General features: G+C 46.0%; 1 long non-coding RNA gene across 1 annotated transcript; it reads left to right on the top strand.

The window, feature by feature from the left end:
• The first annotated feature begins 69 nt into the window (after positions 1-69).
• On the top strand, positions 70-9,170 carry LOC306801788. The gene is made up of 2 exons (XR_013774185.1): positions 70-515; positions 8,815-9,170. It is a non-coding gene; the product is annotated as an uncharacterized lncRNA (long non-coding RNA).
• Positions 9,171-17,233: the final 8,063 nt, after the last annotated feature.

The following is a 17,233-nucleotide window of genomic DNA, read 5'->3' as shown; positions in this document are numbered from 1 at the left end:
GCAGGATGGAGTCAGGAGCTGTGACCATCAGGAGCTGCCTGCCACAAAGTCCATGTGCAAGGGGTTTAGATCCTCCAGCTCAGCAATGCAGCCACTCAAATATCCTGCACCTGACATATGCAGAGTTTTGCACAGATCTAAGATGATTAAAGCTAGCAGAGCTTGGGGGTGGGAGGAGAGCAGCCACTGCAGGAGATAAGCTCACATTCACACCCACATCTCCTGCTTCCCACTCGTTCCCTGCCTGTGCTTTTATGGACTGTTAACACCTCCTCCTCCACACCAATCCTGGGCACTGCCAAAAAAAGCCCCCACAGCCATGACACAGCAAAGACAGCAGCTCCCCCATAAATAATGTGTATTTATGGATCACAGAAGTACTGCACTTCTGCTCATGCAAAAGACTGTTCCTGTCAGCTGCAGAAGGCCTTGTTACCTGAGGAACAAGGAGTTCAGCAGCTTTTTCTGAGACATGGAACTGATGGTGGCAGAGGATACAGCTCCTCTGCAGCAGGGTAAGTACCACATTCCTGGATAGGATTGGTGCTGAGTCCCAAACCAGCAACTGGCACTGGGAGGAGAAAGCTCCACTCCTGTGAGCTTGACAGCAGCAGCACAGCAGCCTGCTCATCCCTAAACCACTTCTGGGCTGCATCCAGGGATGCAGGATGTGTTGGGTTCCCAGGAGCCTGCAGGCAGGTGGGGGAACCCTCTGTGCTCCTGTCAGAGAAGCTGTGCCACAACAGCTGGGCTTTAGCCACGAGTGTGACACAAGCTGTTGGAGCTACTGTGCCCAATTTGAGTTATAACAGAGAGTAGAGAGTATCTGCCCTCCTTGTATGGTGGGAAACAAATAAATGAGGGGGCAAATGACAGGTGTGGGAAATGCAGTAGAGGGCCAGACACTCAATGTTAAAAATAAATCAAACAAGGGTTCTGCAACATACAACAGCCCCCAAAAAAACTGTGTTGCACTCAGAATTTCTCACTATGATGATAATTTCTCTTTAATTTCAGCAGCACTTTCACAGTTCTCTGAGCTTTACTGGGCTGTACATGGGAGACACATTTGGTACATGAGGGTGTGGGAGGGGGAAGGGGCTGCTGGACCACATAGGGCAGCACTTTTGGGGCACCCAAAACATCCTCCTTGGCACTCTGAGCATTCAGATGCAGTTGGTGACAGCCTCTACAGTCTCCCTCTCTCATCAGGGCAATGGACTCACCAGTGTCACAGAAATGCTTCCCTAGGATAGGGAAACCTCACTGCTTGGGGCTGCAATTGGTCCAGTTTAAAATTTGCAAAATAAAGAGCAGACTGTGGAAGCAATGAATGAAAGCACCAAGCTGGGATGCTCTCAGATTATTATTTGGGGTAGATGCTCAGTGGGTGCCTTGGCAGAGCATCCCATCGAGTCTGGGGATCCTACCAGTGCCTCGAGCTGGCTGTGTGCTGCTTGAGAGTGTCCAGCTGAAGGCTACAGCACCAGGCCTCAGCTCAGGGTGTGGAGAAGAAAAGCACACACAGGACCCTCCCAGCTCAATGGGCAGCAGCATCCCCTGGGAACAGGGTGAGCATCCAGAGCACTGACTCAGCACACAGAGGTTGGCTTGTGATAGCAAAACCCAGATCTGGACTCACCTTGCCTGAGACCCACCCCTGCAGCTCTGTGGCTGTGCCAGGTAGCAGCACCTGTGTTTGGATGGCTCTATTCACTCTTGAGAGACATAAAAAGGATGAAGTGTATGCCAGGGAATGTCAGCAGCATGGATGCTGAAACACCCTCGAGGTTCTGGGCCTGAATGTTTGATCAGAAGTGTTTTGTGAGACCTGAAGGAGTTCTAAACATTGTATTTATTCAGGGCTGGAACGTGCCTATCACTTTTCCAGGACAAAGCCTTCAGGGTGTTCACCTTTCATCCATGGTGCCTGAGCATGACCAAGCAGCCCAGCCCAAACAGGCACTGTCAGGTGTCACTGGGACACAGCCCTGGTTTCCTGCAGGGAGCCCAGCCCTGCCCAGAGAGTGCTGGGCTCTGCCCCATGCCAGCCTGAGCTGAGCCTTCCACCCCTGCCCTGGGACCTGCAGGGACAAACTGGGCAGCACAGCAAACCCTGAACATCAGCAATCAGCCACTGGCTGGACAGCCAGCATTTTTCCAGTGCTTTTTCAGCAGCCCCAGAAGCAGCACCCCAAGCTTCAGGAGAGCCAAACCCACCCCCCACCTGCCATGGGCAGAAGCCATGGGCCAGCATGGATCAAAAGGGGACTATCCCCCCCTCCTGTTGAAACCATGACACTGTGCAGCAGAATGAATAAATAATGCCAGCAGCCTCTGGCAGAAGCACACAGTGGAAGAGGAGATGGGATTTGCAAATTCTTCCTGGGGGGATGGCGAGGGGAAAGCATCACCTTCTGTCTCCTGGGCAGCTTCTGCATTTTGCACTGAACAAATCTAGATAAAACACAGCAGCAGCCTCAGGGGCACAGACCAGAGCCCAGGAAAGTTCCCCCATCCACCAGGAAAACCCTCACATGCAGCCCTTACCCTGCAACTGCCCCTGGCCCCATGCCCAGCACTCAGATAAAAAATCAGTGCCTGTAGACTTTGGGCACCAGCAGAGCAGAAGCTGCAAAGGTCACAGTCTTGCACTGTAATATTTTTGGAGTGGATTTTTTGTCTTTTGTCTCTCCCAGGCCCATGCCAAGTCCCCAGCAGGAGTGGGGAGGGAACCATCCCTGAGGAGGCCCCATGGGCATTGTCAGACCCCTGCCTTAGCCTGTGCTCCATACACAAAAGGGGAAATATTAACATTAACACAAACACAAATCAAAAGGCTCAGGTGTCTCCTTTTGATCAAATCTGACATAAGGCAAGAAAGCTTAACTAGGGCCTAGAAGAACACTAATTATCAAATGGAAAATTAACAAGTAATTTGTCTCTAATGTGAGCTAATAATTTCTAGGGAAGGAATTAATTAAATGGGGGAATTAAATCACCAAGAATTTGCAGAGTGACCACTTCTGATGGGATTCAGTTAATGAGCTATCTGATAATCATGTCAGGCTTAATTTTCTTCTCCTCTGGACACAAGGGGAGAAACAGAGAACAGGAAATTACAGCAGTGCTCTCTCTCCCTGGCTGCAGAAACACTTGCACCTTGCTGAGCCTCATCCTTTTGTCCTGACAAAACCAGTGCAACGAAAAAGCAAATGCCAAAAGCAGACCACTAGCAAAACACTGTTTAAAAAAAAAAATTAGAAGATAAATTAGTAGGTGAGAGAGAAGGAAGTTTGCTTTACAGGCCCACGATGCACCCTTGGACCTGATCTTGGAGCCAAAGCAGCAGCACAGTGAACTGGAGTCAAAGTCCAGGGTCAGCAGAGGGGGGTGAAAGGTGAGTGTCCTGCCCTCAGGAACAAGAAAACAAACTCATTTTGCTTTGGATCTCAGCCTTGCCCAAGCTGCTCCTGTGTCCTGGGCAATGATGGGGGTGAGGCCGCCGAGGTGCCCCAGGCTGGGTGTGGGCACAGCCCCACTGTCCATTAGCCAGAGCAATGTCCATGTCAGTGCCATGCCTTTAATGACAGCTCTGTGCCAGCTGCAGGGACAGGAATGATCTCCAGCCTCGCAGAAAGGCAGGGGCAGACACCACCTGATCTCCCACAAAGCCTGCCAGCACAAAAATAACTTCTCAGAAACACTCCAACACGTCTGAACAAGCAGAATGAGCCAGGATCAGATCAGCACTTTGTATCACAGGGCTGCAGCTCTTGTGATCCAGCCTCCAGAGCCCTAAATTTGGATTTGCTGCATTCTTCAGACCAGTGTCTGAGCTCACCTACTTTCAGTTCTTCCAACTCCTTGCAGCATTATGTGCCAAATTCTCTAACCACCCTCCTGGATGGAAAAACACAAGCATTTACACTCAGGGCAGTGACTAATTTGTGGCACCTAGAATGGGTGAGGCCCTGCAAGTGAAATAATATGGTGAGATCCAGTGGAACTGAGCAGGGAAGATGCATATCCATGTCATACACAGGCTGTGTTTTTCCATATGTGAACTGAGGTCAAAGCAGGCAAACAGAAAGCAAATGGAATTCACTGCTGCTGATCTGTAAAACGATTCTCCAAGTATTAGGATTTTCTCTGATACTGCACCTACTTGCTGCAGTAACACAAACTGATAGCTCTGTGACATCTTGCAGTTTATGTCTGAATGACAACGATAATAATAATAATAATAAAGCAAAGCATGAGACCTGTCAGTGCCTGCTAGCCAGGTCACATTACAGAACAAAATATTCTCTCCTGGAACATGCTGGGTCTTATGCAGATTCAACTTTTCTGGGTGACGCAAATGCTGTAAAAACAACTCTGAGTCATAGAATAAAATCACATAATTCCCCAAAGCCAAATAAGGACAGAATTCAGCCCACACAGCTCTGACTTCCCATTTTCCTGGTAGTAGCAATTTTGTTTATCTTCCCTTGTAAACGATACCATTTCCTTGCTCTCACAGAAAATCCTGCATTTCTTTTCACTAAAGGCCACCATTGGTGTAAACACTGGTATTGTAAAAAATAAAGTAACATCCCAGTATCTGCAAGGCCTAGTGTATAAAAAGCCTGTTATGTGCTCTCTGGGACTGGCTTTGCTAATTGGTATGAAGTCTTTATGAGGAACCTGGAAGGCATTCTCCCTTCTGCCTGTAGTTTTATTTTGATATATTTTTCACCAAGAGTTCATTTACAACCCATTAGAGCCAGGCTTGGTTATTTTATGAATGCAATACAGCAGCACACAAAGAGCACTTAATGCCTTAAGTCTTTAGAAGGCTTTTTAATTTTGTAACACAACTGAATTGTTTCACTACCAGATTTCTCATGCACCAGAGTGGGTAAGGCCTTGTGCAAACAGCTTTGCAGCATGTAAATAAAGCTTTCAGACTTGATCTGTGCTTGGTAAAAAGCACCATCACTCTGCTCTTGTCATTTTGCATCAGCAGCTGCTGAGTTTTCCACTTTGAAACCTTAGGGATGTTTTATTAATAGGGTGGCAGGAGTTGTATGCAATAAACAGGATGTGATGTATTTTCAGTACATGCAAGCATATTGCTTTATTTATTTTCCTTCTCCCTGGCCTCACAGCACCTGAGCTGAGCCATGGTGGAAATACAGGCTGCAATGTTCACATGGCACCACAAGCCTGGCCTAAGTGCACACAGCAGTGTGAACCTCTTCTGTCCTTCCAGCTGCTGACTGCTCCCCTTAGGGTCCTGTTTGGAAGGCAGAGACACAGCCTGGCTCTGCATTTTGCAAAGCAAAAGCCCTTTGGAGCAGGTGGGAATGCAGCAGTGTGTGCAGGGTTGCTGCCCCATGGTTGACACTTGTGATACAGGGATCCCTGGTAAGACATGCACACACTCCTGGGCACTCAAAACCATTAACACAGCAAAGCCAGGACATGCTCCAAGTGTGGGACTCGTAAATCAGAAAGAACAAACTGTGCTGTGACCTACCAGAGCCTTAATGCTGCAGCTCCAGCCAACCCAGCCATGCTTGCACAGCTGCACCCCTTGTCAGCTTTCTGCTCAGGGATCCCTCCTTCTCTTCCCTGCTCCTGTCTTCCAAGTTACCACTAGTAACTGAATATATTTACTGAATATAACCAAGGTCTCCAAGAGTCCCATGCACATTTGACATTTTTGTGCTGAACAGTAACATTTATGTAATTGAGGCATATTTTTCCATTGCTGTGTTTTAAACACAGTAAATTCAGTCTGGTTTTAATGCTGGTTTTTTTCCTGAAAGGTCTACCAGGTCTCTAACAGAAGCTTTATCACCAGCATGTCACTTGAGGAAAAGCAAAAGTAGTGATTTATACAGCCCCTTTAAAACTCCAGTATCATTAAATCCAATGTAGCTCAAATGTTTGGGAAGTATTGAGAGGAAAATATGTCTCTATTAAGGCTCCAAGATTCTTGTCTTTCTGATTAAGTAAGAACAATTTAAAACTTCTGAGACCTCCCACACCATATTCTTCTGAGAGGAAAAGCAGGAAACAGTCTATCTGACATTCCCTGTTTGGGGAAAAATAGAAATACTTCAGAGTTCCTCTATCTATCATAAGCTAGTTAAGGAGAAATCATTGGGATTTTTTTGCTTTCTTGCCAGCTTTAATCCACTGATAAGCCTCAAAAACTCAGTGCTTTCACCTGGGACTGACTTGCAAGGACAAATGAAAGTAGCAGATAATCATCCCTAGATAAGAGAAGGGGGATCATTAGCACCCAGCCATCCTGGCACAGTATCTGTGGAGCTGTGTTTGAGGTAGAGGGACACAGCAGTGACTCCACTTGGACAAATGACACATGTAATTCAGCACTGGCTATTGTAACCACTAAGCAGCTTACAGAAATTTCCTCCAAATACTGTTATTCATCTGCCTAACTTGTGCTGTCATAAATACACGATACGAGGGTTTGCTGTAAGGACTGGCTTTTCTTTTCCATCAAAGGGAAAGTCATATATTGAGATTTAATCAAATGGCCTGCACAGCAAATTGGCAGCAAGCCTTTTGGCCCCAACATTTGACTCTGCACCTGTGAATAGACACCATGATCCAATCTGAGGTTTACAGTTCAGGAAGGTCACTGCAGGACTCTGCCCCTATTAAGGCAGACATAGACATGTCCTATTTTAGCCTTGCACATAGAAGACTGCAATGCAAACACTGCAAGGCATTTTCAGGCTGCTGATGGATTCTATTTCCTTTTGTGTTTTATCTCCTGGAGGAAGCTGCACCTCCATCTCTCAGCTGTGGCAGATGGGGGTGATGTGTTCATGAATGGCCTGGGCTGGAGCTGTGAGCTCTGACACCAGCACTGGCTGTGACTCTGCAGAGCCACTGGTGGCTCCTCCAGTCACTCATCACTCCACGGGATCTGCAGGTTCACAGCTGGCTCGATGAATATTTCAAACAACTGGGGTTTTGCCAAGTCAGAACACATTCACAAACTGAGGGATCGTCTCAGGACAAAGCCTGCCCTGGAAAAAGCCTGTTTCTAATTTGGCACTGCAGCTTGGAGCAAGAGGGTTCAGATCCCAGGACTGCCACAGCTGGAGTCTGTTTATGGAGGAAGTTTAAAACACAGATTTAGCTAATCCCTGAATTTCCTACAGCAAAGCATAAAACACTGCTTGTTTATTCCTCCAGACAGGAATTTCACCAGCTCAGGATTGTAAGTTCTGGTTACAGTTTGCCAGCCACACTCTCAAGCTCACAGGTGAGACCAGAAGAGAAGACCTAAGAGACCACCATGAAATGACCTCTCTAAGAGGCTCTTATTAGCATCACTCCCTGAACTACAGAGTTAAACCTCCCTGCTCCCATGACTAATCCCACGGATTTGCACAGCAAGTCAGATAAAAAGCTATTTTCCTAGATGCTGTACAAACATGGAGCAAAAGGCTGCAGGGCATTACAGATGTCCTGGGACTGTGTTCCTGCTTTCCTATGAGTTTCCCCAGGTTACCTCCATTGCAAGGAGGGGCTGGCATGCACACTGTCACCCTCCAGAGGGATGATCCCAGAGAGATGCACTTCCTATCCCTCAAAGTGCTCAAGGCCAGCCTGGATGGGGCTCTGAGCAGCTTGATCTAGTGGAAAGTTTCAGTCCCATGGCAGGGAGGCTGGAACTGAGTAATCTTTAGGGTACCACCCAACCCTAACCTTTCTATGATGCCATTTGTGCAAAGGAGATAAATAATGCAAAGGAGACATATTCCACAGCTGACAAAGTGAGATGGGGTATAAAAAGATGGTCCAAGAAAGAGTTGATGCAGGAGTTCTGTGGTAAAACCAAAGCACTTGGCAACAAGGTAAGCAAGAGACAATAAACAGATGGAAGAAGTTGGAGCCTGGGACCTGGGCAGTTTTCTGCCTTTTACTCCTGTGTGTTCTGGGAGCCATGAGCAGCTGTAACACACGCGACACATGACTGTACACCAAAACAGGAAAGCTGCAAGAGTGAAACATGCAAAATCCTTGTCCAGTTCAAACTGAAGTATCCTCAGTTAAAAAGGAAGGACTCCTGCACTGTTTAAGAGCCCAGCTCCAAAACTAATACAACATCCAGTTTCCAATCCACAAATTGTCAATTTTGAACAGACTGAGCAATCTGAGCACACAGGTCTGCCTCTGCTCCCCTGGGTGACCATCTGCTGTGTGTGACTGTGGAGTGTGAGTGCCTAGAGCCCTTGAAGAACAGCACCTTTAATCAAAACAGCAGAGTCAGGAGATGCTGAGCTCTCAGCTAGATGAAGAGGCATTGGGCTAAATTAAAGATTAATGTTAGAGACTGAAGTATAAATTAAGCTCTCTATTGGCTATGTGGTGTTGAATTTCAAATTTAATTAATTTCTCATCACATGAAAGGGTCTTGAGCACTATCTCTGGGATTTTTAGTGTCTTCCACTAAAGGACAGTAATTTCACATTATTTAAGTCAGCTAGGAGAAGCCTGGCTCCTCTCTAGCCTGGTTTACTGGCACTTCACAATGCAAATATGCATCCTGCACCAGCTGGGCCATGGAAATTTGAGGTGACATGGGAAGGAATGTTCTGACACTAATGCACTTCATTCCTGCCCATCAGCAATCACCCAGCCAAGCCTGACATCCTTCTCTACTGTACTGAAATCACTGTTTCCTCACTCCCTAGCTGATTCTTTTCCAATTTGATCTGCAAGAACCTGAACACATTTCTTTCCTGTCTGCTCCTTTATTAACACTGTCATGTTATCCTGCAGGTAAGCTTCCAGCATACTTGAAAATGTGCTCTGAAAGTCACTGGTGACACAAAGTACAAGAACAACAGAAATCAAACCCATCAACACATTCATTTTAGCTGCTGCTTTGCTTACTGTCCCATGCCCAGCACTATTCCAGGCCAGAACTCCAAGGATGCCTTAGTGATTCCAGCAGAACCATTAGTGAGAACTTTCTGCTGGGAGAAAGGGAGATGTACAAGCCACTCCAGACTAATTCTGAGGGCAGCACCACAGGTTAAATCAGGCTGGATGGGAGGTGTCACCCCAGAGCCACAAGCTTTTCCTCACCTCCCAGCCCAAGGAAACACAAATTTGAATTTCAAGGGTGATAATGGGAATAAAGGGTAACAGCAGCCACTCACAAGTTAAATGGCTAAATAATCCCCACTATGAGAAGGAAACTAGAGGATCAATTAAGTGATGCTCAAAAGAAAAATGGGGAGACCTTGTGGGCAAGGGGGCACTGTGGAATGCTCTGCATGGAAAGACCATTTCAGTCTCAGTACTCTCTCTCACTCCATCTCTTGCCAGCACAACTGATCCAGGACATTTTCTCTACCCCCAAAGCTGATGAAGCACATCCTGGTGCCAGCCTGCAAGCGTCAGCAGGCAGCCTGCAGCAGTGCCAGCACACACAGCTGCCATCCTCCTCCTCCCCCCCTGCCTCCAGCCAGCCCGGTACAGGGATCAGGACACACACTGGGATCTGTCCCGTGACTCTGAGCAGGAACATCCAAAGCTTTGACCTCATTCCCACTCTGCTTCTGACATCAGAGGGCAAAGCCCATGTTGCAATTTCTGCAGCAAGGCTGAGCTGCCTCTGCCCAGCAGGTGTCAGACCCACTGCAAACCTCACTGAGAGCAGCCAGGACCAGCCCCATGACTGAGCACCTGCTGCTGCAAGGAGTGAGAAACTCCCTCCTGCAGACAAGCCACTTGACACAGCAAAGATCATCCTCAGCCCACCAGGAGCTCCCCTTCAGGAGTGGTGAGAGCTGCTGAAATTTCATCCCATTCAGCCTCAGCAGGAAACTTTCCTTTCAAGAAAATGGTGGTGAAGGTACAGCAAGAGCAAGGATGAATCCAGGACTCAGGGATTGCCCTGACTCAAGTGCAGGACCTGGCACTTGGCCTTGCTGAACCTCGTGAGGTTCTCATGGTCCTGTTGTCACCCTGTCACCTGCACAGCTCCCTTGGGAGGCACAGCAGAACCAGCAGCCCAGGAGCCTCAGTGATTCCTCTCTGTGATCCATGGCACACACTGCAATGGTCTGGAATTCCAGTTTCCAGCAAGGAAAAGATGCTCCTGCTCTCTAAGGCAAAGCTCTGAAACCCAAGCACAGCAAGATCTTACAATGACATTTCATAACCAGGCTCCATAACATTCTCAAGGGCTGTTTTAGTACATGGGCTGGGAAAATGATGTGGTGAGGCTCTTTGGCTGGAGCTGCCACAGCTACAGATGGACACCAGGAAAGAAACAGAGCAGGCAAAGAAAGGCAGAAGAGAAAGGAGGACACAAAGAGCACTGAGCTGAGGAGGTGGCACTCTGAAAACCAAAGTGAAACTTCCTGGAAAGGAATGAGACAGAAATCAAGAATTCTGAACCTTTTATTTTCTATCCAAAGACAATTTCCTCCCTTGATCACAAACCTCCTCCTGATAACAACAGCCACCCAGCATGGTTTCAGAAGGTACTTGGTTCTGGATGGATGTTGGGGGCTGCAGACACAACAAAACACAGAATGATGTTTTTCCTCATTCTGGATATTCCAACATCCTCAGGAGAGGAGGCAGCAGGAAGAAAAGGGCAGCCTGTGTTCACCCTTCAGAGGGAAGCTGGGGTGGGGAAAAGGGTCTTGTGCTCTGTGTAGCTGTTCCTCAGTGATGTGAAGGCTGATCCCAGACCCCCAGGGGTCACATTAAGGGCTGCCTTCATCACTCAGTATTGAGGGGCAGTGTGACAATTTTATTCACTGGGCTTTGTAATTCTGCCACAAGCTAGGTGAGCATGCATCCACCTTCTGGACACAAAGATTTTGTGATTTTTATTCTTTTTTTGAGAAAAAGCCAGGCCCATTGGTAGCCAAAGCCCAGTGCCCACAGGTGACATTCTAGCAGGGTTCTTTATTGCATGAAATGATGTGCAGGGCTGTTCATGTAACTCTTTGCAGTTCTTGCTTGGTATGCAAGCAGCACCACTCAGTAACACTGAGGGAAGGGAAAACCTTGTATGAAAACCAACAAAACCTCTAAGTTTGACCCTGCTGCCTTTGCCTGGCTGCTGAGTTCCTCTCCTGGCCCAGTCTCCCTAACCAAAGGCCCCTTTCTGCCTGACCTTGTGCTCTTCTCATCCCATTCTGCCCGTGCTGGGCTCTGGGGCAAAGTGTCAGCACAGTTGTGCTGCTGAGATTTCTTCCCACTCAGCATCTGCAGGAAACTCCTTTCAAGAAAATGTGTTGAAGGCACAGCAAGAGCCAGGATGCTTTGGAAATGCTGCCTCAACTGCCTCTTCTGAGCTTGGAAAAGTGCTTTGCAAGAGCATTAATTGAGATGATGTAACACTAGTGTTGGCCTCAGCAGAGTCAGCCCTGCACAGTGCACAGGAGACAAATTAACCCAGAGCTTAAAGGACCACTTCTGCTTTTGAAAAATCCAATAGTTTCTCTACATTTCTGACACCAGGATGAGGCTATAAATCAGATGTATTCTACAATCCACATACTGAACACATAGGCTGCTGAGGCTGTACTTTTGTAAATTGGTGCTTTGTAAAATGAAAATATGAAACAGTACAGTGAATAGCAAGGCAAATCAGGGTCTCTGCTGCTCACTGGAGCTAAAATATGATTTTTCTTGTCAGGTGTCACCCACACAGAAGCTCTGAACCTACAGCACCCAAGACTGAACTGGTGACAGGCACTACAGGTGTTGAGTCAAGCTGTGACAAAGAAAATGGTGCCACACACTGATATGAAGTGACCACAGAGCTGGAGAGCAGCTGTTCAACAAAACTGTTCTGTGGCTGTTAGAAAATGCTGATACTTCAAAAACCATTTATAAGGTGAAAAACTAGTTCAGAATTGTCAAAATGTCAATTCTTTAAAAGGGAATGTTTTGAGAATTGGATTTAGAAACTTGAACCATTTTACTGCAATTTTTAATAAAGGAAGCAGTAGAACAAAGCCCAAAGCTATCAAACAACCCAGACTTTGTTCATCAAAGACATGTTATTTTGATCTGTATTGGCAAGGAGGAAAATTTTCAATTTTAAAATTGAAAGATTCCATGGAAAAGGAAAAACATTTCATCCAGGTCTAATTTTAATAACACAGCATGCTCTAGTAAACAGAATCAAATATAAAATGCTAATAAAAACCAGCCTCTTCCTCATTTGGAGGTTTATCAGTCACAGCATTCTTGTTATTTTTATGCTATTGGCAAAATAATAGCTAAAAAACCTAAGCAGCTATACCTTCTCCTGAACTGATTAGAATTCAAATACCAAGTAGTTCATAAAGCAGTTTTTGAGTACTGCATGCAAATTTGACAGCCATATCCATTTACAGTTCTGTCAGCTACTGCTCTGGGCTGAAGGAACTCAATGACCCAGCAGAGCTATGTTTAAATAACCTACAGTAACAGTTCTGCTGAGAAAAGCCTTGCACAGCCATATTCCTGCAGCTATTACTTACAGATGCTGCCTGAGCAGCCTGGCAAACTATTCCTCTTGAAATAGGCCTGTGGGAGCAGGAACACCAAGGGAAACAGCAGTATGGAAAATTTCTGATTTTTGAGAAGGCAGGTGGATCTCTGAAATTACCCAAACCAAGCAGAGGTTTCAGGTGGTGAACAGAGTTTGGGAAAAAAGGAAGGGTTACCTGGTTCAGAAGGATGAGGGCAGGTCTTTGGGACTCAGAGGGAAGTGTGAGTTCCTGGGCTCAGTAGAAAGAGTCAGGGAAGACAGAAGGGAAACAAAATGGTTTCATGGCAGTGGGACAAATGGCACAAACACACAGCAGTAAATGACTTGTGATCCCCAGCTCCATGGCTGGCAATTTAACACCCTACCTACACACTGATGGATATAAAACCAAGCACAGCAGCAATCTCTAATCATAGAGAATCTGGTGATTGCAAATAAAATACCACTCCAAGAGCCAAGGTTGACTGCACCACAAAAAATAATCTGGGTTTCTAATTGAGCCATCCATGTGGAAACACATTCCTTGTCCCTAAAACCTAATTTATAATTAATTCACACAATTCTTGATAAGTTTTAACCTAAACTGCTTTCAGATGTTTCCATTGCTGCAAGTTCCATCTCCAATCCAATGCCTTCAGCACAAGAACTGAAACTAAGGTAGGGATGAACCTGTATGTGGTGCCTACAGCCTGTCCACGTGGGCTGCAGTTAAGAAAGATTATCAGACTTCTAAATCAAAAGCTGTGCTCATAATATTAAAAGTACTGGTCAGAGCAGTATGATCCTTTCGTACATGGGAGGGAGACTCCAGTATCCAAACTGAAAAGCATGATTTGACCTCTGGTGCTTCCCAGAGTCTCCACTGAGTTAACAAGGCCCTAGAGAAGTCACTGCTGTTATCAGACAGACATTCTTTCAGCATACATCAACAACCAGAGATGCCCTGATGCTTCCAGCTTGTTAAGACATTCATAATCCTGCAGCACAGCCCCTTCCAGAAAATTCAGAAGAGCACTACAAGGTTCTGATGCCTTGGGTTTAAGATTTTATATTTTTCAGAATCTCTGCTGCTTCATGTGTAACTCTGAAATTTCATATTAGGTGTTAGTAAGTTCTCTTCACAGGGTGGTTAGACAAAACAATTCCTTTCTAACTAGAGAATCAAGGACAGCTGGTACTCAAAAAGCAAAAACAATGGTGAGGGAAAGGGGGCAAGCCAGGGGGCTGAGACTTCATAGCCTGGGGATGTGTTTGGACAAATGACCCCTACATGTAAATGAACCAAAACTCACAGAAGTGTAACATCTCATGACTGGGATCCATCTTGGATTTGATTTGGGTGTTGCCCCAGCCAGGCTCTTGCACTGCCCAAAGTGCATCCTTTCAATAAATACCTATTTTATTCCTTTTGCTCTGTCTAGTCTCTGTTCCAGCTCAGCCTTTCCAGGGAACAGTTGAACTCTTTTTGCTAGGAGTTTTGGGGATGTCATGGACTGCAGCACTGAAAGCTGCCACCAGTCTGTGCAGAGCTCCTGTCAAGGGCATTTCAAAGTCCCAATTATAAATTGTGTTAATCCTTTAAAAACGTCAGAGTTAAGACCTCAGAGTTTTATAGCAAGTGAAGTAAATCACTCTGGTGCTAAACCAAAGAGCAGCACCAAGGAAACCTCCTAAAACCCTGGGGACACCCCAAGGCTCATCCTGCATGGGGAGATCTTGATTCCAAGGGACTTATTGCTGAAGGGTAACATGTCCCAAGGCACAGGCAGTGGCTGCAGGCTGAGTGAAGTTCCCAGGCTCTGCTCCCAGATCCCCAGGACACCATGGGAGGAAGCTGATGTTTGAGCTGCCAGAGCAACACGGGGTCACTCACCCAGAGGAGAGCTGGGCTTCCCCTCTAACTCGGCCACTGGCCTCTTGCTTGGCTGCTGTCTCCCCATTTCCTGGCAAGGCTGACCTCCTTCTTAAAACTTGGCTGAGATTTACTCCTGAGAAGTTCTACAAAGCACCAGTGGTTGCAATGAGCCTGTCATTTTAATTTATCCACATAAAATAAGCACATACTTGAGTCCCTGTAGGAATTTTCATAAAGCACACTGATTTAACAGTAGCCTAATCACCAGATTCCTCAGCTTTTAAGGAGCTGTGAGAAGAGAATGCATCCTTCTTTGGACCAGCTGATGCAGTCAGAAAGTTCAGGCAAGCTTTCAAGTACATGATTCTCCTATGTTTGTAGACTCACACAACTCAAATAACATTCTTAAATACAATCTTTTCATCCATAGAGTCCTGGACATATCTTCTTCATGCATAAATAGAGAGAGCTGGAAAAGATCAGCAATGTGGTACTCTGTTTCCATAACCAGTTCTCAGCTCTCAAACATTTTTGTATTTCTTCAGAGAACACTTCCCTTAACCTGCATCTAATCTCTGACTAAGCTCAGCACACAGTGATATTTAACAAACAGCTTCCATTAAGATACCCAGTCCACTTAATTTCTGGCTGTTCCTTCTTTGTAAATAACCCTGAGCAATTGTTTCCCTTGCTGAACTGCACAAGAAATGTTTTCAATCACATGAGCCTCTGAGATCTCAAGTGCCATCAGAAACAATGTTTGTTTTGACTGCAAGAAGGAACGAGTATGTAAAAAAAAAAAAAAAAAGAGAAAGAAAACTAAACAACGGAAGTTGGGTTAGGAAGAACAAGGGTAAATATTTGAGAAATGCTATCAGAAATCTGATTTCTCTCTCTTGTTAGAGCAGAATAATCAAGGAATATGCCAGGCTGTGCCATGTTCATACTGCGCTGTCATTTTTTAAACTGAATCTATCTGCAAATTACTGGTTTCAAGTAGAACCTAGAAGTCCCAGGTGAGATGACAGATGAGAATGGATATTGGTGCTGCAATTGCTGATTGAAAAAGCTGATGTCTTTACACTGACAGGATGAACAAGAGACAAAGAGAATAGCTGCAGCATGACGATGTGATTGACCCCAGGTAACCCAGAGCAGCAGCACAGCTGGGAGCAGATACTCTGTATCTTTGCCAAACCTTTTATTCTGCTTTCTTTTCAAATTTATCACTATTCCTTCTTTCCCCATGAGTCATCAACTGCAGGAGATTAGACAAACTCTTTAGCCACTGAAAAAAACCCTGGTAATCAGGTCCCTCCTTGAAGCAACAGTTTCATTTTCTGCACTGAATATCTAAGCATGTAATGCCAACACTTGCTCCAGACTGTACTTCAGCCTTCCCTGCAAAGCCTGTAGTCCCTGTGACCCTCGATGACAACTCCAGTTTGCATGAAAGTCCAGTGGGAGCAAAGCTTTCATCACACCAAATACATAATTTGATGCCGTCACTGAATTGAAACCTGCACAGATCATTAATCAGGCTCAGCGTGGTGTAATCTGTGCTCTGAACACACTGAATGTTTGTTTGAACCATGCAATTCCTCTAGCAGCAGTATTATTTGCTAACAAATCAGATGATGGTGAATTTCCCCTGAAGTAGCAGGACAAAGAACAAACCCTAGCCTTGCTAAGATGCAGTTTAGAGCAGGATTTTGGTTGTTCACAAAAGCTCTCTGAGGAGATGCAGTGCCCTTGATGATTACATATGCAGCAGAATTTCCTCATCCTAAATGGACAGGCCAGACTTGTAGATCCATAGCACTGACAGCCTTTCCAGACCTTCCCTAAATAATGCCAGGAAAGAGCTAAGGACAGCAGTAGAGGAACTCCTCATGGTACATCAGCAAAGGCCCTCCCACCACTTACACTTTTCCCAGTCTTGGCTCTGCTCCAGGCTTGCTTCATTAACCACCAACAGGTGACTTCAGCTCATTAAGTGTCATCTTTCTGGAAGCACAGGATAATTACACAAGCCACTTCCCACTTCCTGGGACTACTTACATGACTGCTACCCATATGGAATGTTATGCACAAGGCCACTGATTCCATGAAGCAACCAGCCAAGGTTGCCAAGGGGCTGACAGAACCTAACAGGATCTCTACGGCTGTTTTCTCACACAAAGTGGTAACCAAGACAGCAAATGCAGCATTAAACAGTCACCTCAACAGCCTTGGCAATCTGCAATCCCTACAAGCTGTGAGGTTGGTTTGAGTGCTAGTGCAACAGCTCCAGCCAGGTTCAGTGGCAGAGCTCACAGCACAGCAGGAGTGAAACTCCAGACCTGTCCTTTGTCCCCTCCACCTAAGAATGAGCACTAAGACCTGGGATTTGTAATGCAATGAGGCCTGTTGTAACTGACTGCAGGCTGTTTTCATGAAAACATTGATCAATATGAGCAACAGTGAACACTGCACTGGATGAGGATTCACAAACTTGGAAGGCTACAGACACACAGCTTTAACAAGGTTCATAGGGCAACTTTTGGCTGCCACAGCCTTAGGAGCATCCTGTTTGTACAAGCTGTCCTTCCTGTGCTCTGTTCCTCACATCAAACAGTGACCAACACTCTGGTAACCCCATTGCTCTCTCCACTTCCATGAACTCCACACTAGGACATCAATGCAAGTCCCTTCCACCCCTGCCACCACAGCCAAGTAGTTGCAAGATCTCTCAATATCTGCACAGGTCACAGTGACCTCACTGGCAAACCAAGACCAGAATTGACTACAACCTTCCTGCCATAACCTCTGCCACTGTTGGCACATGCACATTCATT

The sequence above is a fragment of the Erithacus rubecula genome, assembly GCF_903797595.1.
Source record: "Erithacus rubecula genome assembly, chromosome: 1".
NCBI classification, from domain to species: Eukaryota; Metazoa; Chordata; class Aves; order Passeriformes; family Muscicapidae; genus Erithacus; species Erithacus rubecula.
The sequence above is the reverse complement of the archived record's forward strand: the minus strand, read 5'-3'. Positions and strand labels throughout refer to the sequence as shown.